General features: G+C 43.9%; 1 protein-coding gene and 1 long non-coding RNA gene across 4 annotated transcripts in view; both read right to left on the bottom strand.

The window, feature by feature from the left end:
• The window catches only part of Azin2 (antizyme inhibitor 2), a 31,697-nt gene extending 31,190 nt beyond the window's left edge, over positions 1-507 (bottom strand). For both annotated transcript variants that reach the window (XM_027937355.3, XM_027937354.3), the window contains exons 1-2: positions 379-507; positions 165-285 (exon numbers count right to left, since the gene is read on the bottom strand). The gene's annotated coding sequence lies outside the window, so the exon portion shown is untranslated. The remainder of the gene's footprint in view (positions 1-164; positions 286-378) is intronic.
• Positions 508-20,963: 20,456 nt separating this feature from the next.
• Positions 20,964-24,619, bottom strand: LOC139707442 (uncharacterized). Of its 2 annotated transcripts, none has more exons than XR_011709010.1 (3): positions 24,468-24,619; positions 23,098-23,382; positions 20,964-22,433 (listed from the first exon to the last, which is right to left on the bottom strand). It is a non-coding gene; the product is annotated as an uncharacterized lncRNA (long non-coding RNA). The 2 variants fall into 2 exon arrangements; XR_011709009.1 differs by having other exon boundaries at positions 24,527-24,619.
• Positions 24,620-25,819: the final 1,200 nt, after the last annotated feature.

Genomic DNA, 25,819 nt, shown 5'->3' with positions numbered 1-25,819 from the left:
AATGATTGGTCCTGTCATGCTAGAATTCTAAGCAAGCATGAAGGTGCCACATGGTGGGCGGGGTCCGCGGACTCTGGGGCGCGAATCTAAAGCCGGGATTCTGCCCGACTGACCCCTCTCGAGCGCAGGGCTGAGGTTCCGTCCCAACCCCCATACCCCCTTACCAAGCCCCGTCCTCCTTCGCGGGGGCCAGAGCCAGGCGCGCTGCTAGGGGGGGTCGCCGGTGACCTCGAAACTTGTGCAACACCCCGAGAAGGAGTGGCAGTTGCGGAGCCGAGGCCCCTGCTGAGAGGAGGCAAGAGGGGCCAGGAGGCAGGTCAGCACCGAAGCCGAGGGCGCCCGCTCCCCAAGGCTCCCCAAGCCACTCCCTGCACTCGCCTTAAAACGCATTTACACGGCTTCGGCCCATAGGTCTCCCTAGCGAGTGAATCGGATCCTCGGCGCCTCCGCTCGCTCGCTCCCCCCGGCTCCGGCCCCGCGGCCTGCGCCCCGCGCGCCCAGCAGCCACCGACCCCACGCCCCGCCTTCCGCCTGCTGTCCGCTTATATAAGCCCCGCCCAGGCCCCGCCCCTAGGGCCCTAACTCCGCCCCTGCTAGCTCCGTCGCCCTGGCAACCGGGTGCCGCTAGCCCATTGGTCGATTCGGACATAAAGCATTCAGCTCTGCTTGTGGGCTCCGCAAACCTGCGCCGCAGTCCCTCGCGGATCCTTCTCTGAGGTTACCCAAGCTGGGAAGTGGGAACGGCAGAGCCACCACCTCGTAATTCACAGCATCTACACAGGTAGCACCTTTAGATCCTACATCTTGGGTCTTGGAGGGTGGGCAGAAAGCCCACCCTTGAAGTGGCTCCAAGAAGCCTTTTCTGAGTCTGGTCGAACTCCATGGTGCCTTTCTCTTCTTTTCTCCCTCTTGTGAAGTGTTAGCTCACCCACTAAAGCCCAGGATAAATGTCATCTCCTTATATTACTATCAAATAAAATCTTTTTTATTAAATTGCCTCTTCCAGAGATTTTTTTCTGACTCCACCATATCGAAACCCAAGACAAATGTGTTCAGAAAGCCTTTTTTGTGACATTCCAGGCTCAAGTGATCCCTCCCTCCTTCACCCTCCGAATCTGGCAAACTCGTGGTCCTCAAGTGAAATGTGTCTCCTCCAAGAAGCTTTCTCTGACTTCCTTAAAACAAAGCGTTTCTTGACATCTGTACCAACAAACTCCTGCTTATTCACCAGAGTCCAGTCCAACGTCACCTCCTCTGTTGAGCCTTCCATGACTTACTTAAGGGACAATGGAACTCCCACTACTTCTGTCTACCCCGACTTCCCACTCATTTGACTCTTGTTATCTATAACTGAAATTCATGTTGTTACTTTCCATTTGTCTGGCAACATTTCTCAGCTGGTTTTTGAGCCCCAAGGACAGGGATCCAGAGCTTGGCTTTGCAGAGTGCTCAGCACCTGGCATATGCAGGTGTTCAACAAGATGCTCTGATAGCTCGAAGGCTAATTTCAAAAGTTCATCTGGAACAGTCATTGAAGAATAGTCAACACATTCTTGCAAAAGAAGGGAGAGGATTTTCTCTACTAGATATCAAAATATGTTTTTATTAGGCGACAATCTTTAAAACAGCCTGATGCTAGAGCAGGAAGAGACAACAGTAGGATAGAACAGAGTCTAGAACAGTTCTGTATACATTGGAGAACTTGATACACAATGAATGCAGCATTTACAATCAGTAGGGAAAAGATCTGGTAGTCTACCATGTGTGCTCATGTCCCCATTCAGGCTATAATTTTGTCCTGCCTCAGTATCTCCCTAGGACATTCTGTGAAACCTAATCAGAACATGCTTGGTACACAGATGAGGCAGGGTAGTGACCATGGAGACAGGGAGGGCCATTTTCTGCTCCCTACTCAACCAAGCCACACAGGACAACTGAGTATCATTGGTGAGTCACTGCCTGGACCTAGGTCACTTCTGCATGGTTAGATTCTCCGCTGTGGATTCAGAGTTCAGACTGATTTCTCTGGGCCTTCCTGCCTGGAAACTTGGTGCTTTCCATGCATAGGAAGAACCTTCCTGGAAGCAAGCAGCTTTACCTGAGGCTCAGTTGCAGGTTCCTCCTTCAAGAGATTAGTAGTTATTTACTCTATAGTATGAGAACAAGCATCTTTTTTAAAAAATTATTTTTTAGTTGTAGTTGGACACAATACCTTCATTTTATTTATTTTTATGTGGTACAGAGAATCGAACCCAGGGTCTCGCACGTTCTGGGTGAGCGCTCTACCACTGAGCCACAATCCCAATCCCGAGAACATTCAGCATCTTTATCCTCTCTCAATAAGAGCAAGTTCTCATGTGCAACCACAAAAATGGGATCCTAATTTATACTCCAATGTGTGTGTTAAAATACACTCTACTGTCATGTATATGTACACAAAAAAAATTTCTAAAAAGAAGAGCAAAGTCCTCCTGAGAAGACGCATCTACTGAGACTGAGTAGAACAAGACAGCCATAGCAGAAATCTCAAAATATGATATTGAGAGGAGGGGAAGGGCACCCAAACAACTTTGCCTCTACTTTTTAATCATCCTTTGAGTTGTCTGTGTTTGGATGCTATTGTCAGGTCTGGCTCACCACATTTTCTCATCACTTGTTATGTAGTAGACACATAGTAGAATATATTTAGCATGTTTACTGAATGAATCCACATAGGTAAGAAGGAACAAACAAACTGGACAGAATCCAGTCTGTCCACTTGTAGTCTTGTACCCACTTGTACCCTACTCTGTAAGGGTAGGTAATCAGAGCAGAAAAATCTACATCCTGGATTGGGTAGAGATAGGATGTGTCTTTATCTTTTTTTCTACTGGACATGTTATGTCATTAAATCGCCATGAGAACCCTATGTCATAGGAGCTATAATTGTTCCATTTTATAAATAAGGAATCCGAAGCTCAGAGTAATTCAGTACCTTGCCCAGCATCACACAACAAGTAAGGGTGAAGCCTAGATTTAAATGCAAGTCTGGTCTGAGGGGTATGTGGCCCAATGGTAAAGTGCTTGCCTAGTGCTATAGTTCAGATCTAGAATGCCCCCCAAGGGCTCATGTGTTGAAGGCTTGGTCTCCAATGCAGCAATGTTCAAAGGAAAGTGATTGGATTATGAAGGCTCTGACCTCATTACGGCTTAATCCATTGATGGATTCATAATTTGATGACACTATTGAGAAATAGTGAAAACTTTAGAAGGTGGAGCTAGTAAACCTTATCCCTGCCCTTCCTCTCCCCCAACCTTCTGTACTAGGGATTGAACCCAGGAGGCCTTTACCACCCAGTCAGTCCATTCAATTAAAAAAATTGTAGTTTTGGATGGACAGAATGCCTTTATTTTATTTGTTTATTTTCATGTGGTCCTAAGGATCAAACCCAGTGCCTCGTACATGCTAGACAAGTACTCTGTCACTGAGCTACAGCCTCAGCCCCCAATTGAGACAGGGTCTGGCAAAGTTGCTTAGAGCTTCACTAAATTTGAGGCTGGCCTTAAATTTGCAATCCTCCTGCCTCAGCCTCCAGAGTCAATGAGATTACAGGTGTGTGCCACCTCTCTCTCCTTCTATCCCCACCACTCTTTCCCTCACTCCCTCCCTCCCTTCCTCTCTCCTTGTAGGCCAGAAGGTGAGCTGCTCCTTTGTTTTTCTCAGGTATATTGTCACAGGGACAAAAAGCTGACTGAGAGACTTAGCATGTGTAAGACCCTGGGTTCAATCCTCAACACAGAAAAAAAAAGAAAATTCAAATCTGTCCTGACCCTTAACCTTTATACCTGTGACTGCCAACCAGTAGCTGAGAATTCTGGCCCCAGCTCAATAAAAGCTACCCAGTCACCCTGATAGCATTCCTCCCAAAGGTTCCTTTCCTGAAGTCTCTCATATCACTAAAATCTGACCCTCCCTGGTTGCTCTGCAGGGCCCTCAAGAACACAGAGCTAAAGCAGAACAAAGAGCCTTTGATCATCTCATCCAATTTCAACCCATTCCTCTTAAATCAGTCATATATGAACATTGCAATAATCAAAATGCCTAAAGATGCATTGAATTGCAAAATACTTTCCTGTTCAGTGTTTATTCAGGCTTCCTAAAATTCTACCTGTATTAATGTCCTAGGGCTCCCAGAAAGAAAGTACCAACCACAGGTGGTGTAAACCACAGAAATGTATTGTCGAGCAGTTCTGGAGGCCAGAAGTCTGCAGTCAAAGTGTTGGCAGGCTCGTACTCTCTCTCTGCTGGCTCTAGGGAGAATCCTTCCTTGCTTCTTCCGTCCTCTGGTGTTTGCCAGCGATCTTGCGGGTCATGGTGTGTGGGTACATCACTCCAGTCACATGGCTGTCTTTTCCCCATCTGTATTCATGTCATCCTCACTGAACATGTCTATCTCTGAATCCAAATGTCCCCTTTAAAGAAGGGTACTAGTTGTATCCTAACCCACCCTAATGATCTTATTTTAATTTGCTTACCTCTGGAGAGGGGGAAACCTCATTTCTAAATAAGATTGTATCCTGTGGTATCGGGAGCCGTCCATGGGTTGCATGTGGGTCACTGTGCATAGAAGCCTCATGGATAGAGACATCTGGTGACTGGGAATGAGCAGTGGACATTTCCTCTGGTCAATTACCCAGGGACAATGTGAATCTCTATCCCGCTCTGCCAATGGCCCACACAGCACCTGAGATGGGTGTGACCTGCCAAGATGTCAATCAACCTGAGGACTGCAAGACATCCTGAAGTAAGACTCCATCCTTGAAACCTTATCCCTGCCTTTGATGCACCCCCTTAAATAAACCATCAGAGCCATGTTGTCTTTTGTCTACTTCTAGAATCCATGTGGACTAGATCTAGCATGGGCTTCACTTTCTGTAAATATATTTCTGAGTATTTGTGCCTTGTTATTTACTAATTATTTGAGATTCTAAGTTTTAGGGTGGCTTGGATTATCCTAGGCAGAAAGAAAGACCCTTTAATGAGACCCCCTGGACGTTGTCCCACCCCCCATATTGTGGTACTGGGGTCAGGACTTTTAACACATCTTTTTGGGGAAGGCACAATTTAGCCCATACCACAGCTGAACACTTATCGAGTCATTGCCATGAAATAGATTCATGATAACATCTGGCTTCAAGGGAAGGGAGGTGACAAGACCCAGTCTTTAGTTGTGCCTCCCACATTGCAATAAGGTCAAAATACTAAGGAAGTATTCTTGGGTATTGTGTGGTGACTGGCAGTCTCAGCCACAAGTAGGGAAGATTACATTCCCTTTTAAATATCAATATACCAGCCAGGCACCATGATGCATGCCTGCGATGCCAATGGCTTAGGAAACTGAGGCAGGAGGATCACAAGTCCAAAGCCAATCTCAGCAATTTGGTGAGGCCCTAAGCCACTTAATGAGACCCTGGCTCAAAACAATTTTTTAAAAAAAGGTCTGGAATGTGCCTCAGGGCTGAAGCACATTTGTCAAAAATAACAAACATATATCAATATACTAACTTCAGATGATTGTGGGAGAAGTAGATACAAGAAAATAAGCATTTATTGGCACCATTTATTGGGCTGAATGTTTACAAACACATGATTGCATATAATCTTTAAGCAACCCTGCAAGATAAGCATTTTACTAGTCCCATTTTACAGATGAGAAAATCTATTAAATCCTTTAAGGTTACATGGCTACTGAGTAATAGAGCAGGCACTTGACTCTGGTCTATGTGACTTAATGCCAGTGAGATCTGCCCTGGGAATAAGGCATGAAGCCAGAACAAAAATACTGAGAACATGAGCTCGGGTTGTGGCTCAGCGGTAGAGCACTCGCCTAGCACATGCGAGGCCCTGGGTCCCATCCTCAGCACCACATAAAAACAAATAAAATGAAGGTATTGTGTCCAACTACAACTAAGAAATAAATATTTTTTAAAAAATTTTGAGAACAGATCAAAAGCAAAGAGCAGAAGACCTGAGCAGCGGTTGAAACTCAAAGTCAGACACAAAATGAACTGGCAGAAAGAGCACAAACCCAAAGTTAGGACTGCAAACTCCTTGAAGGCATCAGTGAGGTGGAGGCTCTGAAGCATCTAGAAACCAGGAACAACAGCCTCATTACTTTCTGAGGTTGGGGCTTCTGCAAGGTTAAGGATGGAAACCCATATGAGTAGCCACGCTTTTTACAGCTTTGGCTGTATCCCAGGCACCGTGCTATGGGCATAATAATAGTAGCTAACATGCGTAGAGTGCTTTTTATTGTGCAGAGTCATTTTAAGATTGATGTATTTATTACAATTTGGACATGAGGGGTCCAAAAACTCCTGTTAATGCAGGAATATCCCAAGGTAAAATGATTAGGTGATGAGAATTGTAACCTACCAGCCCATCCTAGTTTAAATGGACTGACTGGGTAACTGCAGGCAAGTAGGATGTGGCCATAGGAGGTGGGTCACTTCGGGCTGCCCTGGAAGGGTGCATTTTTCCTGCGGCCCCACCCCACTCCCCCATCTCTCTGCTCTCTGACCCTGCCATGAGCTGAGCAGCTTTCCTTCTCTGGGCTTTTCCCCCATGACAGGCTGCCTCACTTGGGGCAGCTGCAGGAGAGATTTTTGGAACTATGGAGACAACTGTCTGTGGATGGAGATCTCTGAAACCATGAGCCCTAAATAAATTTTTCCCTCCTCTAAGTGATTTTTGTTAGATATTTTCATCATGTGATACAAAAACTGATTAAAGCAATATGTAATGCTGGGTGCAGTGGTGCACACCTGTGATTCCAGCAACTCAGGAGGTTGAAGAAGGAGGATGGCAAGTTCAAGGCCAGCCTTAGCAACTTAGCAAGACTCGACCTCAAAATAAAAAATAAAAAGGACTAGATAGGGGGTCAGTGGTAAAATACCCCTGGGTTCAACCCCTAGTACCAAAAATAATAATAATAAAATAAAATAATATACACCCTTTAACCCCACGACAATCCCATGAGGTATGTACTGCTTGTTTCAAGAGAGGAAACAAGCCTACAGAGGCCAAGTAACTTGTTCAAGGTCACACTGCCAACAAGTGACAACTCTACATTGAGAACAGGAGATAGAAATGTGTTAGGCAGACAGGGTTAAGATTCCCCTCACCTGCCTCCCGCAGGAGTTTACAAATGGAGTAGACAGCTCATGACCAGTGACTCCACTGCAGCCTAGAGGTCTGCGTCAGGCCCTGAGCCAGTCCCTGAGGAGAAGCAACATGAGATCAACATCCTAATTGGACCGGGGGGCCCATGAACACCAGTGTTCCAATAAGACTGGGCTCAAAGACCCACTTCTTTTTTTGGGTTGGAAGTGGTACCAGGGATTGAACTCAGGGGCACTTGGCCACTGAGCCACATCCCCAGTTCTATTTTGTATTTTATTTAAAAAGAGGGTCTCACTGAGTTGCTTAGCACCTCACTTTTGCTGAGGCTGGCTTTGAACTCTCCATCCTCCTGCCTCAGCCTCCCGAGCCCCTGGGATTACAGGCGTGCGCCACTGTGCTCAAAGACCCACTTCTTTAAAATCTCTAGCCTGTGGTCTTTGAGGACACCTAACTCCCCTCTAACATTATCATCTGAACCCCTAGACAACAGCCACCCAGTGGCAACTCTCCCTGGGACCCCTCCCCCTGCAGGAGCTCTGCTTTCTTTCTATCACTTTAATAAATCCTATTACTTTGCTCTCACCCTGTCCACGGATCTCATTCTTCAAATTTGCAAGACAAAGAAACAACACATATCCTTGTGTCTCAATACTACATACATTTTCCCCATCATCACAACAAGCCTGTAAGACAGGAAGTACTATTCTTATTCCACCATGGAGGAACCAGACCCAGAGAGGCTGAGTAATTTTTCCAAGTTCACACAGCAGTAAGTGGCAGAGGTTATACACTGGCGAGAAATTTGAAATGGTGCAGCCTAGGGTTATAGTGTAGAAAAGCCTGAGGCCCCAACTCTTGAAACCCCACATTCTAGTTATTAGTGAGGTGTCAGTGCACCCTGACACAGGATCAGGCAGACAGCAGTTCTGCGCCCCAGAACCTAGCCCGCTACTTGATACTGAGAAGGCAAAGTTCAAGTTCATTGACTAAACAAGGGATTGTATTCACAACCCTCCCCTACATAGACACCCACAGTTTGGGTTTCTCTGTGTTTATTTTCTCTCTCTTTTAGGATACACACAAATGTGAAAAAATAATAATGGTGTGTGACAATTAAAGAATTCACACACTTTCCTTCAAGCCAGACCTGAGTCATTTCTAACAAATGTGATGAGAAAACAACAACAATCACACACGCACAAAGCCACTCAGCGGAAAATTCTCACTTTCCACAGCTGCTGTCTCCAGAGCCACCTGGGCGTGAGATGGGAAAGGCTGTGGAGCGCACTCTCTCCCACATTCCCTGGTAGTTCTCAGACTTGGGCAGACATCGGGACCACCTGGAGGGTTTGCTAAGGCACAGAGCACTGGGCCCCACCCAGGTTTCTGATTCAGTAGGGCTGCCTGAGAATGGGCATTTTGGACAAGTTCCCAGGTTTTGCTGATGTTGCTGGTGTGAGAATCAAACTTTGAGATCGCCCCTCGCCAAGGGAACTTGAAGACAGCAAGCAGAGGCCAGAGATATGCCCCTTTGAAAGAAGGAATCAGGCTCTTTCCCCAAGAAGGGAGGTAGGATAGGGCAAAACAACCTGAGCTGGAGGGATGCCCTGTCTCGAGGAACATGAATCTCAGGGAAACATGAATCCATTTAAGGGCAATCCTCACTGGCTGTGTGAACTTGGCAAAGTTACATATCTCCTGAGACCCTCACTTTATTAATCTGTAAAATGAACATAAGAGCACCTACTTCCTAGGGTTGTTTTAAGGGGGACTCTGAACACGTTGAACCTCTGTGTAGCCAGGCACAGTGGAGCACTCCTGTAATACCAGCGACTCAGGAGACTGAGGCAGAAGGATCCTAGGTTCAAGACCATCCAACGCAATTTAGTGAGACCCTGTCTCAAAATAAAAAAGTGCTGGGGATGTAGCTCAGTGATAGAGCACCCCAGTTCAATCCCTAGTACTTAAAAAAAAAAAAAAAAAAAAAAAAAAAAAACTCCTGCTTAGTTCCTGGCAGCGCATTAGCAAATGCATTCCAAGTTGCTATTAGTTTTATTCCCTGTGTGAGAGAATGCAGGGAACCAGAGGAGAGAATCCAGAACCATACCAGCTGGGGCAGGACGGGAGAAGCAGCCCCATAGAGAGGTTTTGGGACCTGGGCTAAGGAACATCCAGTGGGGCTCAGAGGCTTAGGAAGTGGGTCAGCACAGTGAGAGGGGTGGGTGGCCACATTCTTTCCCATTCCCCATGGAATTTTACAGGGCAGAGGTTGAGGTGCTGAGCACTGAGTCATGGGGTTCTGACCCAAGCAGGACCTCTTTCTAGTAGACATGTTCCTTCAAAAAACTCTTCACTCACCTCAGGGAAAAGTGGGTTCAGCCAGCCATGTCCGCCACTCAAGATGCTCTGCTCCCCTCCCCCACTGATAATCTGCCCACTCTTGGTCCTCATCCCTGTGCCTGCAGGTAACTGATCTGACACAGAGACTATGGTCAGGTGCCTTGATCAGGGCTGGAGTGACTGGAATTCACTCCAGAAGGAGCCAGAGTGTTTGCTTGCCTCTGAGGCTTCCAGCCATGCTGGTGGCCCTGAGAGAACCCGAGTCCTTTCCGTAAGCCCCCTTCACAGAGGCAGCATCACAGAGTCCTCAGTCACATGGACACAAGGAGTCAGAGTGCCCTGCCTGTGAATCCTGGCTCCTTGTAAGAGGGGTCCACTTCATGCTTTAAATATTAACATTGCTGCCTGACCACCAGTGGCTTAATTATTTATTTATTTATCTATACCAGGGACTGAACTCAGGGGCACTTTACCACTGAGCCACATCCCAGCCCTTTTTATTTTTTATTTCAAGACAGAGTCTCACTAAGTTGCTTAGGTTTCTTGCTAAATTGCTGAGGCTGGCTTTGAACTTGTGATCCTCCTGCCTCAGCCTCCTGAGTCATTGGAATTATAGGCATGGGCCACCACACCCTGCTGGTGGCTTATTGTAAAACTGAGATTTCCCCTGCCCCCACCTTTTTCTTCCTGTTCTCCCTCTCTCCATCCCTAACTTCAGGGAAAGCAAGATTAATATTCTTCCTGTCCTAGGCTGAGTTATCAGTCCTTCTGCTCACTGACCCCAGGAATGAAGAAATCCAGACTTAGGAGCTGGTACCAACAGATCTAAGAATGGCTATCCCTCAAGGCAGCTCTCTGGATATGAATTATGACTCCTGATGGGCACACCTGGAGCATAGCCTTTGTGTTCCCCTTTTTAAAAGTCCTCTGTTCAACCTGGCTATTAGAATCACAGCCTTTGACACTGACTCTGTATTCTCATTTGCTGGCAGATCAGTAAAACTCCGGACAAAGACTGAGTTTTATATCACCACCATTCATCCGTACCTCATTGTCCTCATCTGAAGAATGAGAATAATAAGACTACACATGTCATGGGGTTGATGTGGGTGAGTATACATAAGGGACCAGGTGCTATGGTCTTAATGTCAATGTTCCCCAAAATGCCTGTTAGAACCTAATCCCTGCTTTAATAATATTAAGAAGTGAGGCCTTAGGAAATGGTTCCACATGAATGGGATGAATACCTGTATAAAAGGGACCCCAGGGACTGCTTTTACGCCTTCCTATCATTTGAAACAGCAAGAAAATGCCATCTGCAGCCTGGCACGGTGGTGCACACATGCAATCCCAGTGGCTCGGGAGGCTGAGGCAAGAGGATCAAGAGTTCAAAGCCAGCCTCAGCCAAAGCCAGGTGCTAAGCAACTCAGTGAGAACCTGCCTCTAAATAAAATGCAAAATAGGGCTGGGGATGTGGCTCAGTGGTCAAGTGCCCCTGAGCTCAATTCCCAGTACACACCCTCCCTTCCAAAAAAGATGACATCTGCTGGGTACAGTGGTGGACACTAATACTCCCAGCCACTTGGGAGCCTGAGGCAGAATAATCATATGTTCAAGGCCAGCCTTAGCAATTTAGTGAGACCCTGTCTCAAACTGAAAAAAAAAAAAAAAGGCCTGGGGATGCAGCTCTGTGGTAGGGCCCCACTGGGTTCAGTCCTCAATATCATAAAAATAAAACATAAATAATTTTTAAAAAGCAGATGCCATCTTGTTTCCCTTTTTAACAACATAATGAGTTTATATTTAATATAATACTTGGCACCATGGGATGATGTTACTTAGGTAATTAATGCAAAAGTTTTTATGTAAATCTCCATTTCAAAAATAAGGGTTTTGTTTGGGTTTTTTTTTTCTTTTACATTACATCTTTTCTTCATTTCAATATCAGATACATTCATTCATTTTTCTGAACATTTTTCCCCCAGAGGTAAAAGTTTCAATTTTTGGATGTTTGATCTCTAAGTACAATAATTTTGCTTAAACTTCAGAGATTAAACAAAAATCTAATAAAAAAAAATGAAGAAAAGTTTCAGTAGTGATTCAGGAGGCAGTGACTATAACAGAACAGTGGCAATTTCCTGGGATTCAGGGCAGGACCTTCCTTCTTGCTATTTCATGTGCTTTGAGAATTCTGAAGATGTGAGTTATTACTTACACAAATTTCATCCATCTTACCTCTTTGGCTCCCTTTCTAACTAGCAAGTACAAATTATAGGCAGCATTTTTTCATTGTATTATTTGTTTCAAATAAAACATTTTTAACCACTTAACAGATATCAATTTGTTTCCATCTAATAGGAAACAATTTAGATGGTGAAACCACCCTATTTATTGTTTCTTGGAACTTTCAGAGTTTTCAAAGCTCAGTTTTAGCCTTAATAAATAGCACAAATGTTTTCAGGACAAGATTTGATTCAGGAGGCCCTTCAAAATTACATTTGTCCATTTCTCTTTGGTGCACATGTCCCCAAATAAGAACAAATGCTTTCAATGCTGAGCACCAGATATAATGAGAGAGCAACCATATCTCCAGTTTCTCCTATTCCAACAACAGAGAGCAAAAAAAGCAATGGATGAAGATGAAGGGCAATTTGTCTTGGAATGGAAGTCATGCTGTTGAGATCTTGAGAGCTAAAGTTTCCAAACAAAGGGTATAAATATAATTCTATGAGACTTCCTGGACTCTGGATCCTTAGATGGTGGTTCAAGGTGACACTGTCTTCCAGGAAGTAGCCATTACTGGAATGGCCAGAAGGTGCCATCTTTGAAGCAAAAAGCAGCCCTCACTAAACAGTGGATTTGCATTGACCTTGGTTTTCCCAGCAATAAATTTCTGTTGTTTACAAATTATCTACTCTAAAATATTCATTACAGCAGTCCAAATGGCCTGACCCTCATGTAAATGGATCAAAACAGGGATGCACACGCTTAGCACCCAGTATTACCATTGTCAATATCATTCATTTATATTGGCTTGGGTGGTCTTTTACTCCTCATGACCTGTCTTTGCTTGAGATTAGCTCAGGATATAGCCTGTGAAAGTTACTTCACAAAATTATTGCTATTATATGGATGATCCCAGGTACCTTGAATTCAACATGTCCAAAATCTCAATCTCCAGCTTGCTCCCCTTATCATTTCCCAAATCTTAACCAAGCCAGATACTTTGGCATTACCCCTAATGTCTTTTTCATTCACCCCTTATCTTTCTTTTCACTCCTTGAATAGTTCTCAAGTCTACATCAGTTAGCTAGTGCTATGGAACAAATCATCCCAAATTTCAATCGCTTAAAAATTGCTTACAATTTTTATCATAGCTAACAAGTCTATGGATTTTACAGTCTCTTATGGAAAGCTTTTCTGATGATCTCATTTAGAGTCTGCAATAGTTTCAATTCTTGTATCCTTCCAAAATTCATATGTTGAAGCTTAAGGCCTAAGGTGATAGTATTAAGAGGTGGGGTCTTGGGACGAAATTAGGCCATAAGGTTTTGGGAGCCATGTGTAAGCCGTGTGTGAGCTGGGCCATGTTCAAGCCATTAAGACAGGGAAACCAATCTTCCAGGAACTCCAAGGTGAAATTCCCTGATTTGAGAAAGTCCAGATCATGCTGGCACCCTGACCTAGCTCACAGCTCCAAGTTCAAACACAGCTGCTGGAGATGGGCGTAACCTGCCAATCACAAACAACCTGTGTATTTCCACTCTTATCGTGTTCCCCAGAAAGAGATCCTCATCCATCCCCTTTGGTCTGTACCGATATAAATAAAGCAAGCCCAGGCTTTTTCTTTGTTAGAAATCAGAACCCTCTGGTTGGCCCAATCGGTCACACTCCTTCTTTGAAAATATATATAATTCTTGCCTTTTGCTCTATTTCTTGATATATTACTTTCATAGCTTTTATTTTGCAGCCAACCCAACCCTCTAAATATTACCTACTTCCTTGCTCCTGAGGGACTGGTCAGAATAATGTCTGTGTGTTCATGGATAGAATTAATGCCCACATTAGGGGCTATAGAGCACTGCCCTGCCCTGTCTGTCAAAGACACCTAGATGGCACCATCGATGAGGAATGGGGTTTCAACAGACACCAGATCTGCTGGTACCTTGATCTTGGACTTCCCACCCTCCAGAACTGTGAGAAATACATTTCTGATGCTTACAAATAACTCAATTTCAGGTATTTTGTTACAGTACATAACCAGACTAGGACAGGGTCTCTTGTGTAATTGTAATCAAATGTCAGGTGGGACTAGAGTCAGCTAGAGGCTCAACTGGGACACAGGAATAGGGCTCTCTGTCATTCCATGTATGTTGGGCCCTCCCTATGGGGCTTCCAGATGGCCTCACAGCCAGGGAGCTGGCCTTCTTCCCTGGTGGAGCAGGGCTCTTGAGAGCTCTAAGGCAGAGCTTCTTACGTCTTCTTAAAGCTTAGGTTCAGCCTGGCATGGTGGTGCACAACAAGACCCCATAGACTCGGGTGGCTGAGGCAGGAGACTTGTAAGTTTGAGGACAGCCTGGGCAACTTAGCAAGACCCTGACTCAGAAATATTGGATATAGCTCAGTGGTAGAGTTCAATCTGAGTTCAATCCCTAATACCACGAAAGAAAAATAAAAATAAACAAACAGGTTCAGTGCTGGCACGGTAACACTTCCTCTGCATTCTCTGGTTAACATAGGTCACAGGACAAGGTTCCCCTAGATTCCCTGTGGGACAGAAACGCATCCCACAAAGCATGAATATTAAGAGGCATGACTTATTGGGGACCATCTTTGGAGACTGGCTGCCATGAAATCCACCCCCTCTCCGTCTCCTCTCTACTTGTTCACTGCTCCCACTTTAAATCATTGTCATCTGTAGCTGGGAGGTTTGCAATTATTTTCTAAATAATTCTCCTGCACTGCTCTGACCTCTGCCAGTCTAGTCTCCACATTGTCAAAATACAAATTAAGTTGAAGTTTTACCTGTTTAAACCCCTACAATGAATGACTTTGCTCTTGTACAACATCTCAGATCCTTAAAGCCTCTAAGCCCTCCGTCCAGAACTTCTCTTTAGCCTCATCTTTGCCATCTCCTTAGCCTCTCTGCGGTCATTTTTCCAACCTTCCTTGAGCTCCCTGAACCTGCCACACTCAATTCTCTCCTGGGGCCCTTGCACTTGCTGTTCTGTCTAGAACATTTTTCTTCATTTCTTCACCTGACCAAATGCTGCTCTCCTTTTAGGCCTGAGGCTAGCCTTGACACTTTGGATCAGTCAACACATTATCTATGGCAAAAACAGCTCAAACTGACTCAAGCAAAACGCCATTTATTACCTCATGTAACTAAGCCATTGAGGGATAAAAGTTCAGATGCCAACTAGATCCAAGTGCTTAAAACTGTCATTGGGAATCTGTTTTGCTTCAAGCCTCAGCAATGCCTTCCTCAGACTTGGCTGCTTCTTCAGGCTGGCTTCTCCAACCCTGGCCCTCCTTCTTGGCCCCGTTCCTTGATGAGCACATTCTGACAGGCTAGGCCAGGTCTTAAGCCTCCTCCAGATGGCAGATGGGACCAGCCCCACACTTACCATGGGATGAGACTGGGGAAAGGATGTTTCCCCAAAGAAAGAATAGGGTTGGTACCTGAAGAAAGGGAAATCATTCTAGGCAGGCAAAAACACCGATGAATTCCCTTTAAATATTTGCTGGTACCCAGGCACTCTTTTGCCTTAAGATCAATGTATAGCTACTTCCTCTGCCTGGAATGCTTTAAAATAATAAAAATAATAATAATAATAACTGGGCTTAGTGGTGCACACCTGTAATCCCAGTGACCTGAGAAGCTAAAGCAGGAGGATCGCAAGTTCTAGCACATCTGGGTAACTTAGCAAGACTTTGTCTCAAAATAAAAAATAAAGACGGCTGGGGATACAGCTTAGTGGTAAAGCACATTTGGGCTCAAGCCTCATACTGTCCCCCCAAAGAAAAAAAAGAAGGGGGAGGGGGAAAGGGGGAGAAGAGGAAGAGAGGAGAAGAAGGTTGATAGAACTGAAGAGCACTTGGAAAAATCACTTCCCTCTCTGGGTCTCCGTTCTCTCCTGACTGATGATCTCTGAGGCTCTTGGGCTTTGATATCATCTGCCAATCTCTCTATACATTGCCCTGTGGAATTAGGGGTGATATTTGTGGTCTTTCATCAGAAAGTAGAATATGTGGCTGTTCTCCTTGTTCTTGCAAGCATAGATGAGAAGTGTTTTCAAGTCTGGGGTTACTGCCTCCCTGCCTCTTAGTTTGGGAACTAGACAAATGTGGATTTCTGTCTAAAGTTGCCACAACCTAGAAGTTCTATGACTTGGCAATTTGCTTCAGCTTTCTGAGTCTTCACTGTCAACTAGGATCTGTTAGGTCTTCTTCGGGGGATTATTGAGAAGAGTGTTCTAGAACAACCCAGTCCTAGTGTATGAAGACCGGACCCCAAGTGCCATGACACTGAAGAAAGAGAGGCAGACAGCTCCAGGATTGCACAGAGTGCCATTTATCAGGGGACTTCCTAACAAAAGCATGGTCCTGGAAGGCAGCAAGACCAGTTGGATCCCTGAAATTTGGGTTGGAAAGTGAGGCACATTTATGGGTTAGGACAAAAATGACTTCACCTAGCTGGAATATACCTGGTTTATCTTAAGTTAATATCAAAGAGACAGGGCACATCCCTAGAGCTGGGATCTAGATGCAAAGCTCCATATACCACTTAGATGGTTTCATCTACTTGTACTGTACTGAAAACTATACAAAAAAACAATTTAGGGTTATTTTAGGACAACCTTGGCAGTTCCAACTCAGATGGCTACAGTTATGTCAAGAAGAATCCATACAAAGAGAAAATAAAAACACACATGCTAAGCACTTTGCATACAACCTGGCAATATAAAGTATTCCAAAAATAGCAGAATGTTACTAGCTTCTAAGCCCTGGGTAGATTCCTGCTGCAGCTGAGTATATATGGGCAGGGGCCAGGAGCATTTCTGAAGTCCTCTCTGCCCAGCCAGTGTGTGCCCAGGCCTCATGTGCAGCTATTGTGGGGCTGTTGAGTAGGCGAGGTCTGGGTCTATTTTGGAGGCACTAGTTCCTGATGTCTAGACAGAGCTCTCAGCCCCTTGTCTCTCCATCTCAGAAACTGAGCCCAGAAGTCTGAGTCACCAAAAGCACTTGAAAAACCCTGGGGAAAACCATCTGAGCAAATAGTGCTTTAAATATATTTTCCCCATATGTTTAGTCTATTAAAATATTATATTATCATTTTTTCTACATAACATATAACCCCAAAACTTATGACTTAAAAAAAACAAACATTTTTAAAGTCATCATACTATAGTGATACATGCATATCCATATTTACAGCAGCACAATTCACAATAGCAGAACTATGGAACTAGGCTAGGTGTTCAATGGATGGATGATAAAGAACATGTGGTATATATACGTGATGGAGTTTTACTCAGCCATAAAGAAAAATGAAATTATGTCATTTGCAGGAAAATGGATGGGACTAGAGATCATGATGTTAAGTAAAATAAGTCAAACTCAGAATGTCAAGAAACCACTGTTTTCTCTCACATGCAAAAGCCAGAGAGGAAAAAGCAAAATAAAGATGGAGGCAGATCTCATGATAATCAAAGGGAGATCAGGAGAAACAGGAGGCTGGAGGGAGGGAGGGGAGAAGTGCTGGGGAGTGATATTGGCCAAATTATATAGTTATATCATGTACATGTATGAATACTTAACAACAAAGCCCATCATTATTTAAAAAATAATTAAATTTTTAATGCACCAATTAAAAATGTGGGAAACACATTTATTATCTTCCATGGTCAGGAATCTCATGAATTTGTGTTCAAGCAGTCAGATAGGATTGCAGACATCTGAAGTCTTCACTGAGTCCAAAGGATCCACTTACAGGCTGTTGGCAAGAGGCTTCATGGCCTCTTGGACCTTTCTATAGGAATGTTCAACATATGGCCTTCTCCACAGTAAGTGGAGAGACAGAGAGGTGAAGAGAGGACTGTAGTATCTTCTACAACCTAATCTCAGATGTGACACCCCATCACTTCTACCATATCCTACAGGCCAGAAACCAACCTGATAGATTATGTCGGGAAAATGATTGATGTGGTGGGGTTTTACACAAGAGCATACAGACCAGAAGGTGGGGGCCATTGTGGGGTATTTTGAAAGCTGCCTGACACATATAATTTACATATGATGAAATTCATCTTAGGTATACAGTTTGATCAGTTTTAACTAAATATTCTGACATAACCCACACTTGTATTGAGGCTCAGACAAACTTAATGCCCCTTCCCAGTCAATCCCCTTTTATTCCAAGAAACTACTTACTTTGTTTCTATCCAATATATCCCATAGTTTTACCTGGTCTAGAATGCAATGAAACTGGAGTCATCCACTGTGTCTTCCTTCTTTCATGTTCTGTAGGACAACTTGAGATTCATCCATGTGATGGCAGTTTCAATGGTTCATTCCTTTTTATTGTTGAAATTTGCACTCCCACATTTGTGTAATCTTAACCCTATTAAATGTACCTTATAACATGATACCTGTAAGTTAACTCCTCATGTTTCTCCTCCTATCAGACTGAGATCAACTCAAGGACAGAAGTTGTTTTGCTTTTATTCTGGGTCCCCAACATGAGATCAGTACTGGGCAGAATGTAGGTGCTAGGAATGCTCATTCTGTCCTGGGACTTGGGAAAGCAGCATGCTAGGAAAGAGTGGTCAGCAGGTAGTCAGGGGCAGGCTGAGCACCAGCAGGAGTTGAGCAGCAACAGGCCCCACGAGCTCAGGGGGATCTCCAGAAGTTCTAGGACAACAAACAGAGCAGGTGGTGAGTCCAGGGCCTTCATCTTGGGATCAGCCTTCTGGCCACTGGAAAGCTCACTGACTGAAGACAAGTCTGAAAATAAAATAAAAATCTATTCTCCCCCTCTTTTTTTTTTTTAATTTTTTATTGTTGGCTGTTCAAAATATTACATAGTTCTTGATATATCATATTTCACACTTTGATTCAAGTGGGTTATGAGCTCCCATTTTTACCCCACATACAGATTGCAGAATCACATCAGTTACACATCCATTGATTTACATATTGCCATACTAGTGTCTGTTGTGTTCTGCTGCCTTTCCTATCCTCTACTATCCCCCCTCCCCTCCCCTCCCCTCCCCTCTTCTCTCTCTGCCCCCTCTACTGACATTCATTTGTCCCCCTTGTATTATTTTTCCCTTTCCCCTCACTTCCTCTTGTATGTACTTTTGTATAACTCTGAGGGTCTCCTTCCATTTCCATGCAATTTCCCTTCTCTCTCCCTTTCCCTCCCACCTCTCATCCCTGTTTAATGTTAATCTTCTTCTCATGCTCTTCGACCCTACTCTGTTCTTAGTTACTCTCCTTATATCAAAGAAGACATTTGGCATTTGTTTTTTAGGGATTGGCTAGCTTCACTTAGCATAATCTGCTCTAATGCCATCCATTTCCCTGTAAATTCTATGATTTTGTTATTTTTTAATGCAGAGTAATACTCCATTGTGTATAAATGCCACATTTTTTTTATCCATTCATCTATTGAAGGGCATCTAGGTTGGTTCCACAATCTTGCTATTGTGAATTGTGCTGCTATGAACATCGATGTAGCAGTGTCCCTGTAGCATGCTCTTTTTAGGTCTTTAGGGAATAGACCGAGAAGGGGAATAGCTGGGTCAAATGGTGGCTCCATTCCCAGCTTTCCAAGAAATCTCCATACTGCTTTCCAAATTGGCTGCACCAATTTGCAGTCCCACCAGCAATGTACAAGTGTACCTTTTTCCCCACATCCTCGCCAGCCCTTGTTGTTGTTTGACTTCATAATGGCTGCCAATCTAACTGGAGTGAGATGGTATCTTAGGGTGGTTTTGATTTGCATTTCTCTGACTGCTAGAGATGGTGAGCATTTTTTCATGTACTTGTTGATTGATTGTATGTCCTCCTCTGAGAAGTGTCTGTTCAGGTCCTTGGCCCATTTGTTGATTGGGTTGTTTGTTCTCTTATTGTCTAATTTTTGGAGTTCTTTGTATACTCTGGATATTAGGGCTCTATCTGAAGTGTGAGGAGTAAAGATTTGTTCCCAGGATGTAGGCTCTCTATTTACCTCTCTTATTGTTTCTTTTGCTGAGAAAAAACTTTTTAGTTTGAGTAAGTCCCATTTGTTGATTCTAGTTATTAACTTTTGTGCTATGGGTGTCCTATTGAGGAATTTGGAGCCCGACCCCACAGTACGTAGATCGTAGCCAACTTTTTCTTCTATCAGACGGCGTGTCTCTGATTTGATATCAAGCTCCTTGATCCATTTTGAATTAACTTTTGTGCATGGCGAGAGAAAGGGATTCAGTTTCATTTTGTTGCATATGGATTTCCAGTTTTCCCAGCACCATTTGTTGAAGATGCTATCCTTCCTCCATTGCATGCTTTTAGCCCCTTTATCAAATATAAGGTAGTTGTAGTTTTGTGGATTGGTTTCTGTGTCCTCTATTCTGTACCATTGGTCCACCCGCCTGTTTTGGTACCAGTACCATGCTGTTTTTGTTACTATTGCTCTGTAGTATAGTTTGAAGTCTGGTATCGCTATACCGCCTGATTCACACTTCCTGCTTAGCATTGTTTTTGCTATTCTGGGTCTTTTATTTTTCCATATGAATTTCATGATTGCTTTCTCTATTTCTACAAGAAATGCCGTTGGGATTTTGATTGGCATTGCATTAAACCTATAGAGAACTTTTGGTAATATCGCCATTTTGATGATGTTAGTTCTGCCTATCCATGAACAGGGTATATTTTTCCATCTTCTAACATAATTTGGCCAATATCACTCCCCAGCACTTCCCCTCTCCCTCCCCTTGATCCCTTTCCTTTACTGATCCCTCCTCACCTTTCTTTTCCCCTTTCCTCTCTGGCTTCTGCATATGAGAGAAAACATATGTCTCTTGACCTTCTGAGTTTAACTTATTTTGCTTAACATAATGATCTCTAGTTTCATCCATTTTCCTACAAATGACAGAGTTTCATTTTTCTTTATGGCTGAATAAAACTCCATTGTGTATATATACCACATTTTCTTTTTTAATTAAGTAACTTATTTATTTTACAGTAGAATGCATTTTGACACATAGCACACAAATGGAGTACAGCTTCTCATTCCTCTGGCTGTACATGGGTGCAGTCACTCCAGGAGTGTAATTATATATTTATAATATATATATATATATATATATATATATATATATATATATATATATATATGAGAGATAATAATGTCTGTCACATTATATTGTCCTTCCCATCCCCACAACCCCAACCCAACCCCTCCCCTCATTCCCATCTATGCAAACCAAAGTTCCTTCATTCTTCCCCTATCCCTCCACCCCACTATGGATCAGCATTGCTTATCAGAGAAAACATTCAGCTTTTGGGTTTTGGAGATTGGCTTATTTCACTTAGCATAATATTCTCTAGTTCTATCCATTTACCTGCAAATGCCATAATTTCATTTTATTTAAGGCTGAGTAATATTCCACTGTGTATATGTACCACATTTTCTTTATCCCTTCATCTGTTGAAGGGTATCTAGGTTGGTTTCATAGTTTAGCTATTGTGAATTGAACTGCTATAAACATCCATGTGGCTGCGTCACTGTGCATGCTGATTTTAAGTCCTTTGGGTATAAACCAAGGAGTGGGATAGCTGGGTCAAATGGTGGATCCATTGCAAGTTTTCTGAGGTATCTCCATACTGTTTTCCAGAGTGGTTGAACCCCTTTGCAGTCCCATCAGCAATTATACCACATTTTCTTTATCCATTCCTCCACTGGTGGACTCCTAGGTTGGTTCCATAATTTGGCTATTGTGAATTATGCTGCTATAATCATGGATGTGCATGTATCCTATGGTATGATAACTTTAATTCTTTAGGATAAATATCTAAAGGAATGGCATAGCTGGGTCATATGGTGGTTCCATGCCTAGTTTTTTGAGGAGTCTCTGTACCGATTTCTATAGTGTTGTACTAATTTATGATCCCACCAACAGTGTAATAGTGTTTCTTATTCTTCACATCCTCTCTCTAGCATTTATTGATATTTGTATTCTCAATGACTGCCAGACAGGGTTTAAGGTCCTACCTCTGGTAAGTAGCTCCCTCCTCCCCTCTCACACTGCTCACTCTGGCCTCACCCTTGGAATGACCTGAGGAAACCAGGGCTGAAGCTCCTATACTTGCAGGCTTTCTGAAATCCCAGAAAACCTAGAAGGTTGAAAAAGAGGTCAGAACTAGCATCGATTCCCTCCTCCACCACCTGGCAGCTATGGACCTTGGTCCTCTAGATCCCCTCTGTGAAATGGACTTATAATTCCTAGCTAGGAAGGTAGGTGCAGGACTCCTGGAGGTGAAGGGCTAAGTACAGTGACTGGTAGAGAAAGAGTGAGGTGGCTTGGTGGGGTGAGATGCCGAATGGGATCTTCCCTGTTTTTCTAGAAAGGTAGAATTTGTACCAGAGTCAATAACTGAGTACAAAAGGCAAGAAGTACCCATTTTCCAAGCCCAAAGCACTGCTGGCTCTCCTCAGGGCTTGACAGGAAGAGCCATTTCAGCAGAATGAGCCTTACTCCCAGTTCTAGAAGTGTGCAGGGCTTATGAAAAGAAGCCATCTGTCCCTCTGTTCCTGAGAGGCAATGCAGAGAACAATGCATTGGGTTTTCTTCCCAGGGCCGGGCAGGTATGGCTGTATTGTGCAAAGATGGCTCTGAAATCTTTTCCATTCCATTTATTCTTCTGCAACTTGACCTTCTCATTCCTGCATCAAGAGAACAAGTCACATTCTCCTCCCTTGGGTATGGGCTGGCCTAAGTGACTCACTCCTGACCAAAAGCATGCTGCAGAAGTTACTCTGTTTTACTTCCAAGCCTAGTTCAAAAGAAACCTTGCTACTCCTTTGAAGCTCAGTCTTTTGGAAGGTCATTTTATGGAAGCTCCCTCTTGGAACCCAACTGCCATGACTAAAAAAAAAAAAAAAAAAAAAATCCCAGTTATGTATTCCCACCAGGTGACAGTCCCAGCTCAGGCATCATGCATGTGTGTGAAGTAACCTTCAGGTGATTTCAGCCCTCAGCCATCTGAGTGTTTCCAACTAAGCCCCACACCACAAGGAGCAGTAGATCCTTATCTATTGCTACACAATAAATTACTTTAAAATGCAACTACTGAGCTGGGTACTGTAGCACATGCCTGTTATCCAGCAGCTCAGGAGACTGAGACAGGAGGACGAGTTCGAAGCCAGCCTCAACAAAAGCAAGGAGCTAAGTAACTCAGTGAGACCGAGTCTCTAAATAAAATACAAAATAGGGCGAGGATGTGGCTCAGTGTTTGAGTTCCCCTGAGTTCAATCCCCAGTACCCACCCCCCCACATACTAAATGCAACTGCTTAAAACAACAACAACAAAAACATGTATCAACTCACACAGTTTCTGACAGACAGGAATCCAAGAGTGACATATCTGGGTGATTCTGACTCACGGTCTCTCGCAAAGTTTTAGTCAAGCTGTCGGCCAAGACTATAGTCATCCAAGTTTTCTCCAGGGCAGAGAATCCATTTCAAGCCCATTCACATGGATTGGCAAGACGCCTCAGTTCCTCTCCAGATGGGCCTCTCTACATGTGACCATCCTCAAATGTGACAGCTGGCCTCTCCCAGAGTGAGTGATCCAAGGGGCAGAGAGTCAGAAGCCACAATATTTTTTATAATCTAGATTCAAAAGCAACATATAGAATAATAGAAGTTTTCTATTGTTTTAATAAAATACTTGAGGCTGGATGCATTTTAAAGAAAAGAGGTTATTTAGCTCATAGTCTTAAGACTGAAAGTCCCAAATAAGGCAGCCCCATCTGTTTGACTCCTGGTGAGGGTCTTACCAGGGTGGGAAAGAGATCACATGGTGAGACCTGAAACCAAAGGGATTGAGGGTCCAGGCTTATTCTCTATAACAACTCCTTCTTGGTAGAACTCACTCAGTCCACAAGACCAGCACTAAACCCTTCTCAGGGCAATGTCCCTGTGACCTAATTACCTTCCACTAGATCCCACCTCTTAAAGGTTCCAATACCTCCACATAGGGGCCCAAGCTTCTGGCACATGAACTTTTAGGGGATACACTCAAATCATATCCAAACCATAGCACATAATATTACCTCCTCCATATTCTATTGGTCACACAGACCAATACAATGTGGGAGGGGACTTCATAAGGGCATGATTACCAGGAGCTATTTTGGAAGCCACCTACTGAAAGCAGAGACCAGCCATCCCCCCTATGCCTAGCTAAATTCCTGACTCAGACTCTACAAGCATGATGAAATAGAGGTTGTGTTATGCCACAAAGTTTGGGGTATCTGTTATACATCTAGATAACTCGGAAGAAGTCAGGTGAATTATTCATTGGGTTTGAGGAGCCACCAGAGGGCGTCTGGCTTCTCATTCCTTGTCTGTTGAGCAACTGACTTCACCTGCCAACCTGCCTTGGTGCTACTGAAACAGAGGAAAGGGCATTGGAGAGAATGTCAAGGATGTGACTAAGTGGCAAGAGGGTAAAGAAAATAGAAAGATGGATTTCACCAGGTCCACAGGCCCCAGGGCTGGGGCTGCAGAGTAGATGCAATAGGGGTGACTGGGCCTGCTGGGGGCAGAGGTGAGCTGTGAAGGGAGAACCAGAGGAGGCTTGCCCACCGAGGACTGCTTAGCTCCATGCCCTTTTTCAGCTTGGTCTGTGGGGATATCCCACCCACACCCTGCTACACACACACACACACACACACACACACACACACACATACATGCTGTGTCTATAGACAATGATCCAGCAGCTGTGATGACTCAGGTCCAGAACAGTTACCTCGAAAGCTGTGAAGAGGAAGGGGTCGACCAAGGGCCAGCCAAGGACACCTAGAGAAACAAGTCCCCTTTATTTCCTTCTAGTCCCTGCCCACCAGAGGGCAGGACAGAAAGAGCAGACCACACCTACTTCCTCTCCAGCCACAAGCCCTGCCTGCTGGACTTTGAACTAAAGGGAGACTGACCTTCAAAAATGCAAAGAGTGGTAGAAAAGTTGTCAGACACACAGGAGGCCCTTTGTTTGATCCCCAGGGAAGAAAGAAAATGGAAAAACAAAATATAACCTGAAATAATAAGCTCCATTAGTAACTAAAACTCACTGAAAAGCTTTAGAACCCATTGGAGATGTCATCAGGGAGCCCAATGTCCAGAAATAGGGTCTGACGGATTACGATGGATAGAAATCTTTCAAAAATCTCTTTGATGTTTAGTTGAAGATGTTGATATTCCTTAAACTAGTTCCAAGAATCGTCACTATCATTGTCCTTAGTTCCTCCTCTTCCACCTCATTGGTTCATTCACTCACAAGCATTTATTATATGCTGGGCATTGTGTGTGGCACTGTCCCTAGGATTATGTGGTGAGCAATACAGACTTAATCCCTGTCCTCATGGAATTTATGGCCTACTTGGGAAGGGAGATGTTAAACAGCCAGTCTCATAAGCACAGAGTTTCTGTCCATGATAAAAACAGTTAATTAGAAGTATAGTCAAATGGTAACCATGTCCTGTACAATTAATATCCAAATATCTCCTAAGCCTTTGCCATTTCTCTGCCTTTGTGTAGCCTCGATGTCTCTCATTTGGGTTGTTTCCTTAGCTCTGATTTCTTAACATCCAGCCCACTCTCCATTTTCCCCCAGAGACGGAGTTCCAAAAGGCAACTAGAATCGTCACTCCCTGAAGCATCTCAACTTAAAACCTTTCCAATGGCACCTATATCTTAAGATTAAATCCAAGCACCTAAACCCAGCACCTAAAGTCCTTCAAGATGTAGACCCTGACAGTCTAGTTTCTCGCCCCATCTCTTGCCCCTCTTTGGTTTACACCCTATGCTTTTGGACTACAGTATTAATCCCTTCTCAGGGATAAATGACACACTCTGACCCCCACCCCAGGGTTGTTTTCCCCTGCTAAATACTCCCTTGGCTTTTTGTGCTGACTTTTCTCGTGTCTGTTATAATCTAAATTTCATGAGGACAAAGATATTCCCCCATCTCATTTATACTAACTGTCTAGTCCCTAGCATAAGAGGAGAGCTCAATAAATAAGCAACAGATGGAATGAATGAATGA

This window comes from Marmota flaviventris, chromosome 10, assembly GCF_047511675.1.
Source record: "Marmota flaviventris isolate mMarFla1 chromosome 10, mMarFla1.hap1, whole genome shotgun sequence".
NCBI lineage: Eukaryota > Metazoa > Chordata > Mammalia > Rodentia > Sciuridae > Marmota > Marmota flaviventris.
Note: the sequence above shows the minus strand (reverse complement) of the source record. Positions and strands in the feature narration are given on the sequence as shown.